Here is a 17,361-nt window from a genome sequence, read left to right on the forward strand (position 1 = left end):
TTCAAGTGCCAGGTGGAGGATTTCGTTGGGAGGTCTCAGTAAGCCAGACTTATCCATTGGGCATAGTATGCACCATGCCTAAAGCCTGATTTACATTTTACAGCACCCCAATTTTTAAAATTGATTTTAAAATCAGAAGAAAAATGAATATAATGATGTATGTGTGATAGTGAAGCCAGCCTGGATTGTATATGTCTTATACCAATGCAGATGTAAATATTATTTATATATGTATATATGAATGTCATAGTGGAAAGGGCCTAGGAATGTAAAGCTGCATAGATTTTATGAAAATCTTAATGAGGCCCTGGGTCCCACCTTTAGAAAGAGGTGAAAAGGAGGAGTATGGAATGGTTGAGAGCAGTAGTGATGTGACAAAGAAGAGAAGAGGAAGCGGAGGGAGGAAATGAGGGGACCAGCAGAGGTGGGGTTGTTGAGGGAGTGATGAATGTGGATCCTTTACGGGACAGTGAAAAGCCTGAGTGGCCAGAAGGGAGGGGTTAATAGAATGGGTTGCACAAGGAGGGTGGGGACCAGATCCCATTTGGGACCTCGTCTGGGAGAAGCTGGAGTAGGTTCTGCAAGAGAGAAAGAAAAGAAGTACAGAGGAGTACAGAGGAGAGTATAGAGTATGGAGGGGAGTATAGAGGAGCATATGTGAGAAGTATACAGAGCAGAGAAGCAGGAGATGAAAGGATGAGCGTTATTAGAGATGGAAGAGCATTCCTTGATTAGAGGCTGTAGAAGTTCTGGTTTTATGGTTTTATATATTTTGCAAAATGTATAAAATGTAGACCCAAAGGAGTCTAGAGGAGCATTGACTTATTTTTAGTTACCTTTAATTATGTTCTGTAATCGCCAAAATACATATATAGATGAATTAATTCATTATTTTTTATTCAACAAACTACTTTCTATTGTACTATTTCTATTTGCCATACGCTGTTCAGAGCACTTTACAAATATTAACGTCTGTGATACTTGTTTTATAATTGAAGAAGAGGTAGTTTTCTCTTGTTTATAAAAGTAATAAATGCAGGAGGGAAGGCTATAGCAGGACAGAATTAATTATAATACCAACAAATACTCCCATCCCAGACCTTACTTTAACTGCTAACAATTATATAATTTTGAATCCCGCTTAAAAAAATTATCATCATACCATTAGTGTTTTCCTGTATTAATACATTCTAAAAGCATAATCATTAATAATCATGTAGTATTCTAAGGTAGGGGAACACAATTTAACTATTATGTTAATGTTGGTTATTTGATACTAATTTACATAATGAAGTTAGTAAATGTTCTGCCTTTTAATATTAAGACTTTTCATTTGAGTTTCTTTTTTTACTGTAGCCTCCAAAGCATTTGCAAGCTCTGTAAAGGGCTAAATGGCAAGCCAAAAGCAGGATTCATATCATTGATTAGCCAGGTGTTCATTGAGAAATATAGTTATTAAAATGTGACTTGATCATTCTCAAAGATAGTCACAAACCTTGGAGATGGTATTTGCTTACTCAATATGTGTAACTAATCCTTTCCCTTCTTCCGGCACCGAAAATGTATCATATTTTTCACATATTTTTGCACAGGCAGGAACTTGAGAAATAGAGTCCTCCTGAGCCTTTCTAGGAAAAGCATAAATTTTAGGCCACCAATAAATGAATGGAATCTCTAGTGCAAAAGTGCCAATGGTTAAGTATTAAATCAATGTAACTATAGGACTAAGACTAAAACAAACATATATACTATGGTTAAACAGAAAACAAATATAAATATTATGCTAATGCTTAACATAGGCATAATATAACTATCGACAATTGGGACTAGAAGGGGATTTCTTCTTTTATGGCTGGGGATGAAAAAATCTGCCAAGTTAACTAATAGATACATAAGTATATAATAACATTGTAAGAAAAACAATATAGTCGACAAAATTGGATAGTAGTTTTTCCTATCATTACTCATCGTTGCCAGTCAGTGGCTACTTTATAAAGAAATCCGTAATTAAGCGTTCAATAAAATTGTGGTAATAAATGTAACAAGTAGAAAAAAAGATAAACCTTCCAGAATATCAGAAGATTCAAAACTAAACTAAGAAAACACAGGCCATATAGTAAATAAGGAGAAAAAATAATAATAAAAACTGAAAGTCTAACATAGATAAGGTTAAGCGAAATAAGATGTGATATTTGACTATTCCATGTGGCTAGAAAGCACTTCCTTAGATATCCTCATGGATATCTCTTACCTCTTTCAAGCCTTTGCTCAAATGTCACTCTCTCAATAAGGCCAACTCTGACCACGCCATTTTAAATTGTATATGCCTCAAACACATACTCACCCTTTCCCCTTACTCAGCTTAGACTTTCCCTATAGAAAGCCACTGTATGATTTACTTATTGTTCGTGGTGTTGATTGTCTGTCCTTCCACATTGGAATGTAAGCTCTGTGAGTACAGGGATCTTTGTTTATTGATGTTCATTGATCTTTGATCCTTGTTCATTGATGTATCCAAGCATCTATAACAGTGCCTCATACAGGCACTGCTCAATAAATATTTGTTAAATATATTCATCAATACCTATCTTAGTACATGCAAATGGCATAACTCATCTAGGAATTTATCCTTTAAATATACTTGTGCAGAATAACATGCTCAAGGATATTTGTTGTAGCACAGTTACACAAAAATAATGGGAAAAATTCAAGTCCTTTTGTAAGACACTTCATGTAAATTATGGTCCATCTATACGACAGATATTCTTAAACACTATGAGGCAGCCATATATATATATATACTGATAAAGAGCACTCGCTAAGATAAAATGTTAAGTGAAAATAGCAAGATACTTAACACTATTATGCTATCATTTTTTGCAAAATATGAAAGTAATATTAAAGGATTTGATCATGTATTTATTTTGTGCTCTTCTGGAAAGATGTATGAGACACTTGTAATGGTGGTTGCCTCTGTAGAAGGGAATGGGGAGATAAGGATGGGAGACTCTTCACACTTTTTTCCCTTTCGAATTTGTTATCATATATATGTAGATCTCACAGACATAAAATCCTGGGTCCCTGGGAAAGCTTTGGAAAGATAATTTTATTAGAAGGACTGGATTTCCTAAGTAAAATATTAGAGAGGAATGTGTTTCTGCTCTAATTACGGTACTACTTTTGGCTTTCTTAGTTGCTTGCTTGCCTTCAAGAGAGAAATGAAAAATAGGGCCCATTAACATGTAAAGAAACAAGCCTAAAGGAGCAGAAATTTACGGGGAAACTTTCAAAAATAAAAATGTCTAATATTCAACCTTAAGTATTTTTATTGGTACAGTGTGCATTTATTTCTCATTTCGTGTCTGTGGCAAAATCTGTTACAGATATGAAGACCTTATGCCTGTGGTCTGGAGGTGGAGGGGAGCTTCGAGTAAAAGGTTGGCATATACTCTTGGTGTCCAATTACCTCTTTGCGCTATATGGACTCATATATGGACTCATATAAAATCTCCATATATATGACTCATATATATAATGTCCATATATGAGTCCATATAGCACACAGAGGCGATTGGACACCAAGAGTGTATGCTAACCTAACTTATTCAGCAAATGAGGTAATGTAATGCTTATCCTAATGCACCACACATAGTAGACACTCAGTGATTTACTAGCACTAGTCACAGAAATAAATAATGATTGCTACTTATAATCTGACACCATTCTCCAGGTGTAGAGTTGCTAACTAGAGGGCACGTTTCAAGGAATTAGGAACTAAATTACTCTGTACATGAATGAAGGAGGGGATTTAGAACCAGCCAGGCTGGTTTTTGTTTGGATGAGGGCAAGGAAGAACTCTGCTTTAAGGCACAGGGGAGAGGAGACCCTTTGACTGAGCAATATTATTCCCAAGGGCAACTTTACATAGGACAAATAATCAAAATAAATACATCTTAAATATTTACTTTATGTATAGTTTAATAATTGACTATAATTAAATTAATTTGAAAATGAATTAATTACAAATTTTCATCCTTAGAATAGTGAAATTTATGTTTTATATTTTGATTAGCAAAGTGTATTTGGCATATTTGGGGAAAGTTTCATCCATTGAATTATGAAAGAGTCACATCTTTTTTTTTTTAATTTTTTATTATTATTATACTTTAAGTTCTAGGGTACATGTGCATAACGTGCAGGTTTGTTACATATGTATACATGTGCCATGTTGGTGTGCTGCACCCATCAACTCGTCAGCACCCATCAACTCGTCATTTACATCAGGTATAACTCCCAATGCAATCCCTCCCCCCTCCACCCTCCCCATGATAGGCCCCGGTGTGTGATGTTCCCCTTCCCGAGTCCAAGTGATCTCATTGTTCAGTTCCCACCTATGAGTGAGAACATGCGGTGTTTGGTTTTCTGTTCTTGTGATAGTTTGCTGAGAATGATGGTTTCTAGCTGCATCCATGTCCCTACAAAGGACACAAACTCATCCTTTTTTATGGATGCCTAGTATTCCATGGTGTATATGTGCCACATTTTCTTAATCCAATCTGTCACTGATGGACATTTGGGTTGATTCCAAGTCTTTGCTATTGTGAATACTGCCACAATAAACATACATGTGCATGTGTCTTTATAGCAGCATGATTTATAATCCTTTGGGTATATACCCAGTAATGGGATGGCTGGGTCATATGGTACATCTAGTTCTAGATCCTTGAGGAATCACCATACTGTTTTCCATAATGGTTGAACTAGTTTACAATCCCACCAACAGTGTAAAAGTGTTCCTATTTCTCCACATCCTCTCCAGCACCTGTTGTTTCCTGACTTTTTCATGATCGCCATTCTAACTGGTGTGAGATGGTATCTCATTGTGGTTTTGATTTGCATTTCTCTGATGGCCAGTGATGATGAGCATTTTTTCATGTGTCTGTTGGCTGTATGAATGTCTTCTTTTGAGAAATGTCTGTTCATATCCTTTGCCCACTTTTTGATGGGGTTGTTTGTTTTTTTCTTGTAAATTCGTTTGAGTTCTTTGTAGGTTCTGGATATTAGCCCTTTGTCAGATGAGTAGATTGCAAAAATGTTCTCCCATTCTGTAGGTTGCCTGTTCACTCTGATGGTAGTTTCTTTTGCTGTGCAAAAGCTCTTTAGTTTAATTAGATCCCATTTGTCAATTTTGGCTTTTGCTGCCGTTGCTTTTGGTGTTTTAGACATGAAGTCTTTGCCCATGCCTATGTCCTGAATGGTACTACCAAGCAAATGGAGAACAATAAAAAGCAGGGGTTGCAATACTAGTCTCTGATAAAACAGACTTTAAACCATCAAAGATCAAAAGAGACAAAGAAGGCCATTACATAATGGTAAAGGGATCAATTCAACAGGAAGAGCTAACTATCCTAAATATATATGCACCCAATACAGGAGCACCCAGATTCATAAAGCAAGTCCTTAGAGACTTACAAAGAGACTTAGACTCCCATACAATAATAATGGGAGACTTTAACACCCCACTGTCAACATTAGACAGATCAACGAGACAGAAAGTTAACAAGGATATCCAGGAATTGAACTCATCTCTGCAGCAAGCAGACCTAATACACATCTACAGAACTCTCCACCCCAAATCAACAGAATATACATTCTTCTCAGCACCACATCACACTTATTCCAAAATTGACCACATAACTGGAAGTAAAGCACTCCTCAGCAAATGTACAAGAACAGAAATTATAACAAACTGTCTCTCAGACCACAGTGCAATCTAATTAGAACTCAGGACTAAGAAACTCAATCAAAACTGCTCAAATACATGGAAACTGAATAATCTGCTCCTGAATGACTACTGGGTACATGACGAAATGAAGGCAGAAATAAAGATGTTCTTTGAAACCAATGAGAACAAAGATACAACATATCAGAATCTCTGGGACACATTTAAAGCAGTGTATAGAGGGAAATTTACGGCACTAAATGCCCACAAGAGAAAGCTGGAAAGATCCAAAATTGACACCCTAACATCACAATTAAGAGAACTAGAGAAGCAAGAGCAAACACATTCAAAAGCTAGCAGAAGGCAAGAAATAACTAAGATCAGAGCAGAACTGAAGGAGATAGACACACAAAAAAAACCCTCCAAAAAATCAATGAATCCAGGAGCTGGTTTTTTGAAAAGATCAACGAAATTGATAGACTGCTAGCAAGACTTATAAAGAAGAAAAGAGAAGAATCAAATAGATACAATAAAAAATGATAAAGGGAATATCACCACCGACCCCACAGAAATACAAACTACCATCAGAGAATACTATAAACACCTCTACGCAAATAAACTAGAAAACCTAGAAGAAACGGATAATTTCCTGGACACTTACACTCTCCCAAGACTAAACCAGGAAGAAGTTGAATCCCTGAATAGACCAATAACAGGCTCTGAAATTGAGGCAATAATTAATAGCCTACCAACCAAGACAAGTCCAGGACCAGACGGATTCACAGCTGAATTCTACCAGAGGTACAAGGAGGAGCTGGTACCATTCCTTCTGAAACTATTCCAATCAATAGAAAAAGAGGGAATTCTCCCTAACTCATTTTACGAGGCCAACATCATCCTAATATGAAAACCTTGCAGAGACACAACAAGAAAAGAGAATTTTAGACCAATATCCCTGATGAACATCGATGCAAAAATCCTCAATAAAATACTGGCAAACCTGATCTAGCAGCATATCAAAAAGCTTACCCACCATGATCAAGTGGGCTTCATCCCTGGGATGCAAGGTTGGTTCAACATTCGCAAATCAACAAACATCATCCAGCATATAAACAGAACCAAAGACAAAAACCACATGATTATCTCAATAGATAAAGAAAAGGCCTTTGACAAAATTCAACAGCCCTTCATGCTAAAAACGCTCAATAAATTCGGTATTGATGGAACGTATCTCAAAATCATAAGAGCTATTTATGAAAAACCCACAGCCAATATCATACTGAATGGGCAAAAACTGGAAGCATTCCCTTTGAAAACTGGCACAAGACAGGGATGCCCTCTCTCACCACTCCTATTCAACAAAGTGTTGGAAGTTCTGGCTAGGGCAATCAGGCAAGAGAAAGAAATAAAGGGCATTCAGTTAGGAAAAGAAGAAGTCAAACTGTCCCTGTTTGCAGATGACATGATTTTATATTTAGAAAACCCCATCATCTCAGCCCAAAATCGCCTTAAGCTGATAAGCAACTTCAGCAAAGTCTCAGGAGACAAAATCAATGTGCAAAAATCACAAGCATTCTTATATGCCAGTAACAGACAAACAGAGAGCCAAATCATGAATGAACTTCCATTCACAATTGCTTCAAAGAGAATAAAATACCTAGGAATCCAACTTACAAGGGATGTAAAGGACCTCTTCAAGGAGAACTAGAAACCACTGATGAGTGAAATAAAAGAGGACACAAACAAATGGAAGAACATACCGTGCTCATGGATAGGAAGAATCAATATCGTGAAAATGGCCATACTGCCCAAGGTTATTTATAGATTCAATGCCATCCCCATTAAGCTACCACTGACTTTCTTCACAGAATTGGAAAAAACTGCTTTAAAGTTCATATGGAACCAAAAAAGAGCCTGCATTGCCAAGACAATCCTAAGACAAAAGAACAAAGCTGGAGGCATCACGCTACCTGACTTCAAACTATACTACAAGGCTACAGTAACCAAAACAGCATGGTACTGGTACCAAAACAGAGATATAGACCAATGGAACAGAACAGAGCCCTCAGAAATAATACCACACATCTACAGCCATCTGATCTTTGACAAACCTGACAAAAACAAGAAATGGGGAAAGGATTCCCTATTTAATAAACGGTGCTGGGATAATTGGCTAGCCATAAGTAGAAAGCTGAAACTGGATCCTTTCCTTACTCCTTATACGAAAATTAATTCAACATGGATTAAAGAGTTAAATGTTAGACCTAATACCATAAAAACCCTAGTAAAAAACCTAGGTAATACCAGTCAGGACATGGGCATGGGCAAGGACTTCATGTCTAAAACACCAAAAGCAATGGCAACAAAAGCCAAAATTGACAAATGGGATCTAATTAAACTAAAGAGCTTCTGCACAGCAAAAGAAACTACCATCAGAGTGAACAGGCAACCTACAGAATGGGAGAACATTTTTGCAATCTACTCATCTGACAAAGGGCTAATATCCAGAACCTACAAAGAACTCAAGCAAATTTACAAGAAAAAACAAACAACCCCATCAAAAAGTGGGCAAAGGATATGAACAGACATTTCTCAAAAGAAGACATGCATGCAGCCAATAGACACATGAAAAAATGCTCATCATCACTGGCCATCAGAGAAATGCAAATCAAAACCACAATGAGATACCATCTCACACCAGTTAGAATGGCAAAGTCAGGAAACAACAGGTGCTGGAGAGGATGTGGAGAAACAGGAACACTTTTACACTGTTGGTGGGATTGTAAACTAGTTCAACCATCATGGAAAACAGCATGGTGATTCCTCAAGGATCCAGAACTAGAAATACCATATGACCCAGCCATCCCATTACTGGGTATACACCCAAAGGATTACAAATCATGCTGCTATAAAGACACATGCACATGTATGTTCATTATGGCACTATTCACAATAGCAAAGACTTGGAATTAACTGAAATGTCCATCAGTGACAGACTGGATTAAGAAAATGTGGCACATATATACCATGGAATACTAGGCATCCATAAAAAAGGATGAGTTTGTGTCCTTTGTAGGGACATGGATGCAGCTGGAAACCATCATTCTCAGCAAACTATCACAAGAACAGAAAACCAAACACTGCATGTTCTCACTCATAGGTGGGAATTGAACAATAAGATCACTTGGACTTGGGAAGGGGAACATCACACACCGGGGCCTATTATGGGGAGAGAGGAGGGGTGAGGGATGGCATTCGGAGTCATACCTGAAGTAAATGACGAGTTGATGGGTGCTGACGAGTTGATGCGGGAAACACACCAACATGGCACAAGTATACATATGTAACAAACCTGCACGTTGTGCACATGTACCCTAGAACTTAAAGTATATTTAAAAAAAAGAAAAACTTATCCATGTAACCCATGTAACCAAAAATCATCTGTACCTTAAAAACTAGTGAAATAAAAAATAAAAATAGAAATAATTTCAAACATAGACAAGTTGCAAGACTAGTACAAAATTGTATGCTCTTCACCCATTTTCACCAACTGTTAATCATTTTCCACATTTGCTTTACTATTTTCTCTCTGTAGCATACACGTATTGCTTTTTTTAAATATAAGTTTCAGATATCATGTCCCATTTACCATTAAATGTTTCAGAGTGTGTGCCAAGAACCATCTCTAAAACACAGTATAGTAATAATAAGAAGAAGAAAAACTGGGAAAAGCAATGAATATAAATTGCTGTTGATAGGCATATAATGTATAAAAATATAGTTTGTATGACAATAATAGCATAAAGTAGGTAAAAGAAATGAAGCTACATAGGGGAAAATTGTATACTATTTAAGTTGGTATTATTCTCACTAGATTTTTAAGGTTTATATGTTAATTGTAATCACAGGGTAACCTCTAAAGAACTAACTCTGAATAATGTAGTAGAATAAATGTTAAGGGATTTAAAATAGTGTACTAAAATACCTATTGAACACATAAGAAGGTTGTTATAGAAGGATAAAGGGAGAAAAGATTGATAATATATAGAAATCAAATTGAAAAGTTTCAGATGTAAACCCTAATTTAAACGTAGTTATATACAAATGTATTAAACACTTCAACTAAAAGCATCTATTGGCAGATGGATAAAAAATAAATGATCTATATAAATGCTCTCAAAAAGAACTACACCTGACAATAAATGAAAAAAAAAGGTTAAAAGCAAAAAAATAGAAAAGATATACTATGCAAGTAGTATCCAAAAGAGACTGGGAGTGGTGGTAATAGTATCAGATAAAACAGGCATAAATTTTTTTTACTAGATACCAAGAAAAGGAGGAAGAAAAAAAAGAATAAAAATTTTTTACTAGAGAGAAAAACATATACAGTTGATCTTTGAACAACACAGGGGTTAGAAGCACTGACTCACCAGACAGTCAGAAATTCATGTATAGCTTTTTACTCCCCTAGATTTAACTTTTAATAGCCTACTGTTGACCAGAAGCCTTACTGATAACATAAAGTCAATTTACACATATTTTTATGTTATATGTATTATATATTACATTCTTACAGTAAAGTAAGCTAGAGAAAAGAAAATGTTATTAAGAAAGGAACAGAAAATATATTTACTATTCATCAGATAAAAATGGATCATCATCATAAATGTCTTCATCCTTATCATCTTCACGTTGAGTAGTCTGAAGAGTAGGAAGAACAGGAGGGGTTGGTCTTGTCTCCAATGTGGCAGAGGTGGAAGAAAATCTACATATAAGTATACCAGCGCAGTTCAAACCCATGTTGTTCAAGGGTCAACTGTATTTTATAAAGACAAAGAGCTCAATATATCAAGAAGACATAATAATTCTAAATCCATGTGCACATATCAACAGAGTTGAAAAATATGCAAAGCAAAATCTGACAGAATTGTAAATAAACAACTCAGTGAAGAAGTTGGAGACTTCAATGACCACTTTCAATTTCAATAATGGATAGAACAACTAGTCAGACAATAAAATAAGAAATATGCATAAAAGGCTTGAGCAGTGCTGTACACAAGCTAGACCTAACAACACTCCACCCTAAAGCAACAGAATGCTTATCTTGAGTGCATATAGAATATTTTCCTTGTTAGACCACATGCTATATCATGAAAGGAGCCCTAATATATTTAAAATGATTGAAATCATACAAATTGAGATGTTTCTATCCTGTCTTCATATTGTTACTTATATGGTATCTGATAAAAAATGTCTGCTGTCATTTTTCATCTTTTTTACTGAGTTCATAATGTAGCTTTTTTCTGTCTGCTTTTGCTTTATTTAGGTAAATTCACATAACATAATTAACCATTTTAAAGTGGACAATTCAGTGGCATTTAGCTCACTTACAATGCTGTGCAACCAGATGAATATTAGGACCAGTTTTTTCATTTTTGAAAAAGTCAATTAGTATTTTGATAGAGATTATATTGAATTTGTAAATTTGGAGTATTACCAAATCTTAACAATAAGTCTTTCAATTCATAACTATACGAAGTTTTCTATTCATTTACACCTATTAAAATTTCTTTCATCAATGTTTTAGTTTTCAGAGTACAAGACTTCTACTTTCTTGGTTAACTTTATTGTCAAGTATTTTATCACTTGATTCTATTGTAAATGAAATTGTCTCTTAATTTTATCTTGATACTGTTTATTACTAGTATATAGAAATACAATACTTTCGTATCTTGGTCTTGTGATTTGCTGAATTTTTAAATTAGCTGTAGTATTTTTCGTGGATTTTGTAGAATATTCTCTAGGTAGGATACTGTCATCAGCAAAGAGACATAATTTTACTTCTTCTGTTTCAGGTTGGGTGCCTTTTTTTTCTTGGCCAATTGCTCTGGCTGGAGCGTCCAGCACAATGTTGAATAGAAGTGACGAAAGCGAGCATCCTTGTCTTGTTTCTGATCTTAGGAAACAGCTTCCAGGTTTTCACCACTGAGTATGATGTTAGCTGATGGTTTTTCATAAATGCCCTTTATCATATCAGAGATTTTTCTGCTATTCCTAGTTAGCTGAGTGGTTTTCTAATTGTAGAAGAGGGTTAACTTTTGTCAATTAAATGATTTTCTGCATGTATTGAGATAAGGCTGTGCCATTTTTTCTTCATTCTATTAATAAAGTGTATTACATTGATTGATTTTCATATGTTGAACCATTCTGGTATTCCTTAGATAAATCCCACTTGTTCCTGGTTTATAATTATTTTAATGTATTATTGCATTTGGGTTGCTAGCATTTTGTTGAGAATTTTAAAATCAATAGTAATAAGGTAGTAGTAGTCTATTTTTTTCTCTGGTGGGATTCTTTAACTAGCTTTGACATTTTATTTTCCTCTTTTTAATTTGGTTTTGAGATCTCCCTCAGGAGGATGGCTAAAAACTCTAGCCCTTCCAGTCAGGGCTTCAAGGTATTTGGTCATGAATGTTTACAGTATATCTTTTACAGGATACTTCTTTATCCTGGTGAATGGCCTAATTCCTAAGTGTCTGAACCATGACCAGATTTCCCTCTCACAGAAAACTTGTTTTCACTGGTAGACATCATGTGGCTCCTGTCTGATCTGTGTCCAGTTTATTCCTACCAAGATAGATACTCTCTAGGAGAGCCCTGACCCAGAAAGAAGTTAGGTTTAGGGGTCTTGGTCAGGTAAGACAGGGTAGGCAACTCAACAATACACATAAAATTAAAGAAACAGCATATTCATTTATTTGTTATTCATTGCTTTCTTTCATCATAGTTTTGTAGCTTTCCTAATATCGGTCTTGTATATATTTTGTCATATTTATACCTATGTATTTCATTTTTTGAGTATGCTAATGTAAATGGTATTTTGTCTTTTTAATGCACAAACATCAATTTTATTTTTCGATAATGGCAATAAGCAATGCAAAAAGGAAATTAAAACAATTCTATTTATAATAGCATCACAGAATAGCAAACAAACATATAATTGTTTATAATATTTATTATAAACAATTCTATCTATAATAATATCACAAAAAAATACTTACCAATATATTTAGCAAAATAAGTGCCAAACCTATGATCTGATAACTACAAAACATTGTTGAAAGACATTAAAGAAGATAAATGGAAGAACATTACATGTTAATAGATTGGCAGACTTAAGATGTTAAGATGCCACTACCCTCCAAATTCATCTGCAGATTAAAATTCCATTTCATTTCTTGTATATAGGAAAACAGCTGACATTTTTCATATTAACCTTGTATATATATTTTTAATTGTTATTGAGTCGAAGTTTCACTCTGCTGCCCAGGCTGGAGTACAGTGGCGTGATCTCAGCTCATGGCAACCTCCACCTCCCAGGTTCAAGCGATTCTCCTGCCTCAGCCTCCCGGGTAGTTGGGATTACAGGTGCAGGCCACTGTACTCGGCTGATTTTTGGTATTTTTAGTAGAGACGGGGTTTCACCATATTGGCCAGGTTGGACTTGAACTGCTGACTTCAGGTAATCTGCCCGCCTTGGCCTCCCAAACTGCTAGGGTTACAGGTATGAGCCACAATGCCTGGCCATTAACCTTGTATTCTTAAACCTTGTTATAACCATTTATTAGTTCCAGGAAGTATTTTTTGTTTACTCTTTTGGATTTTTTTTACATAGACCTTGTCATTTGTGAACAAAGACAATTGCATTTATTCCTTCTCAATATATATACTTATATTTTTATTGTCTTACATAATTATCTAAGACTTCCAGTAAAATGTAGAAACAGTGGTGAGAGGGGACATTCTTAACCTTGTTTCTGCTATTAGAAGGCTAGCTTCAAATTTCCAACCATTGAGTATAATGTTAGCTGTATTTTATTGAAGATATTATTTACCAAGATGAGGAAGTTATCCTCTATGTCTTGATTATTTGGGGTTTTGCTAATGAATGAGAGCTGGATTTTGTCAAACACTTTTTCCTCATCTGCTGATATAGTCATGTGATTTTTCTTCTTTAGCCTGCTGAAGTGATGGGTTACATTAATTGATTTTATTTTTAAAAATTAAGTAACTGATGTTATAATCAAATATATATATGTAATGAACAATATGAAATTTAGATATATGTATAGATTGGGGAAAGTAAATCAAATTAAAATATTCATTACTTCACATATATTTTGAGATGAAAATATTTAAAATCTACTTTCCCCAATTTTTAAGTACACAATACATTGTTACTAAATATAGTTTCTGTGTCATACAAAAGATCTCTTGCACTTACTCCTCCTGTCTGCATTAATTAATTTTGGATTTTTTTTTAAATTTAACTTTCATCAGGATTAACCGCCCTCTAGTGGCCCACCTTAAAATGTGAAGAAATGTGGCCCTTGTGGCCAACATTATTAGAGATTCATTAAAAGGTAAAAGGCTTGTGTTGCTTTTCAAAGCCCAAATAATTCAATTAAGGTTTCAGAAGTGGATGTCAATGAACAGCAGTCTGTTTGGAAAAGAGGATATAGAAAGATGGAGGAGAGGCTAAGGGAAGGGGAGGGGTGCTAATATCCTTATTTTACGGGAAACTGACGAAGGTGTATGCTAGAAACTGAGAGTTAAGCATATCACTTAAAGTTACTAGAGTCACCAACAGAAGAACTAAAGATCAAAAGATATAAAAATTGCCAGAAAGAAAGAGAGGGCAGATTGAAGATAGTGTGAGTGAGTTAAATCCTCCTCTCTGGTAGAGGATGGTCACTTGATGATGTCTGAAGTTGGTGAATTATTGAATTAGCAGATTAGGCATTTTCTTTAGATATAAGGAGGTAATGGTCAGAACACTGCAAACAGAAATTGTTAAAAGTGGTCTGCTCTGGGAAGCACAGTTGGAGAGCAGGAAATGATGGGACCTTGAATCTTTGCTTTTCATCATAAGCTCCTTTGTACTTTCTGATCATCCCTATTATATTTACCATGCATATATATATATATGTGTGTGTGCGTGTGTGTGTGTGTGTGTATTTAAATTAAGAACAATTATTTGGAGACAGTTCTAAAAAGATGATCTGTATGGGAGGAAGTTCCAAAGTTAATCACCTTGACATTAGCAAGATTTTACCACATCGAAGGAGATTTCATTTTACATCTATTAAACAAAGTGAAAACCTAAAATTGATCAGCAGCTCACGATACTGGATATCAGCCAACTCACGCTTCAGTAATCCATGAATGCATCCCATCACAATGGTGAATATTGGTAATATTGTTCCAGAGACATCATGGAGACATCAAAGTGTGTTCGGTAGCCTGTAGCAAAGAAGCTGAAGGAGTATATTACCTTACAGTAAATTACCTCTCAAATGGCCCCCAAGATGTTGCTCAAAAGGACGAATAGCAGTTGGCAGAAAATTCTCTCCCATCTCAATATCCCATTTTTGTTGAGATCATGTTATTAAATCTTCTGGGTGGTTTCCTTGAGTACAGAAAATGCCATGCTTTCATGTGTTAATTAATGTGCAAGACCCTGGGCCTCCAGAAAATAAGTAAGTGGATCATAAAAAGGTCCTGTGGTTGGGACTAGCACGGAAAAGCTCAACGAGAGTGTGAGCTAAGCGAGTTCAGGCCAGAGAACCCAGAGGATCAGACTCCCTCTGTGCTGACACTTTGCTCCTGGTTAGAGAGAAAATTTCAGGCTGCCTGGAGCACCAGAAAGACAAGACACTGGACCTTCAAAAACCAGCTGAACAAGCACATCCCCAGGACAGAGGGCAATAAGATTAATAAGGAGTCTCTTGTATTGGGCATTGAATGCATGTCAGGCACTGTGAAAAACATTTACCATACATTATCACTGGTTATCCTTATAAACATCCCTTTCTACAGACGAGGACTCCAAAGCTAAGATGGAAAAAAAGGGGGTAAAGTACCTTGACCAAAGTAAGCACAACTATTAAGTCACGGCCTGGGGTGTATCTGTAGGTATATTGTTATAAAATCAGTTCTGTGAATTGCCTAAAATTATAACAAAGAAGGGCATGAGTTAAAGCTTTAAGCGTGTGTTAGAAGGTGAATTGGTTCTCAGAGAGAAAAATATCTGGAATGCTGTGTAAAAACCATCAGTCAATACAGCCCTTTGGCTCGGTTTCTAAGCAGAGCTGGGGCAAAACTACTTGTTACAAAGGAAATTTGTAAGATGCTTAATTAAGGTTTCTGAAATTCAAACTCTGAGCACACACAGAGGCTCAAGAGTGGTTAAGTGTTTTGCTCTGAAATTCAGCCTACCAGCCAATCTGGCTCCAAGGCCCATCTCCTTTTGTTTGCACCAAAATGACGAAAACAAACCTGCTTTTCTCGCCTGGTAGTAGCACATTCTGGAAATCCCCTTAAATCTGCTTATATAGATATAACTCATACTTGTTAATGGTTGTATAATAATCCTCAGAATGGCTGCACTGCCAATGTATCAGTCATTCCTCAACTGATGCATACTTGCTCTGTGCCCTAATTTGCCCAATATGAATGTTTCTGTGATAAACACACTTGTACATATTTCATCATGTCCTGGGGTTCTTATTTCTCCAGGACTCACTACCATTCCATCCCTGCCCCATATACAAATCTGTCTCCGTCAACTCTTCACTTTATAAGGACCCAAAGGACCGTTTGCTAAATTTGTTGTATTGACTCAGGACAACTTAGTAATCATTGTTGTCATTTATTAAACAACAGGGGCATATCCAAACGCTTTCCAATTCTCCCTAAATAACAGCCTAAGGCTGACGGTTTTTGTTGGCCTGTATCTCATAATTATTTTTATTTAGAGGAATTTGGTAGTGGTGGGGTTGGGGTGGGAGGTGGCGTGTGGACGGTGCGAATTGACAGAAACAATTTCCCTACACCAAAATACAGGTGTTTTCATTCTCTATGCCCCCAAACACCCTCCCTGCAGCTATGCAATGAGCAATTCATGGGAAGAGGCTTCCTTACATAGACCCCTGTTTTTGGTGTTTTGATTTACTTTTGTGTGTAGAGTTGATCTGTCACTCTTCCCATTGGTGTCCTCCCCCCCACCCACCCCCAGTCCTCTTCCTTCTTCCTTCTTTTCTTCTCTTCTCCTCTGCTCTCTGAACTGCATTCCCACTCCTTCTGATTTCTCCCTCCTGAAAGGAAAAGGGAGACGGGCCACATGAAATAGCAGAGCAGTGCCTACCCCACTCTTTGAAGTTCTCTGCATCTGAACCTCTCTCTCTTTTGAAAGCTCCACTGAGAAATTATCAGCAGGCGAAGTCCAAACCCAAGCACACAAAGTTGTTGTTGTCCCATTTTAAACCAACTCCCATGCATGTACAGCTAGGAGCATTGAGAGCAGAGTCTCAATGAGGACATTGAGGCTGGCGATGAAAAGCCTTGGCGAGAAGTTTAGACACGTTTGGACACGCAAGGCCTTAGAGAGGAGTCCTGTTCACTGTCCAGTCCTTCTGAATCTCCTTTGCTGGCTTGTGTTCCCCGCCCAACTTCTAAATGTCAGAGTATCTCAGGGAGTAGCCCTGTACCTTCTTCTCCTGGCTATACTCTCTCTGGGTGATCCTATTCAGTTTTGTGACTTTAAACCCTAACTGTGTCCTGTTGTCTCAACAATTCTG

The sequence above is a fragment of the Theropithecus gelada genome, chromosome X, assembly GCF_003255815.1.
Source record: "Theropithecus gelada isolate Dixy chromosome X, Tgel_1.0, whole genome shotgun sequence".
Taxonomy (NCBI): domain Eukaryota; kingdom Metazoa; phylum Chordata; class Mammalia; order Primates; family Cercopithecidae; genus Theropithecus; species Theropithecus gelada.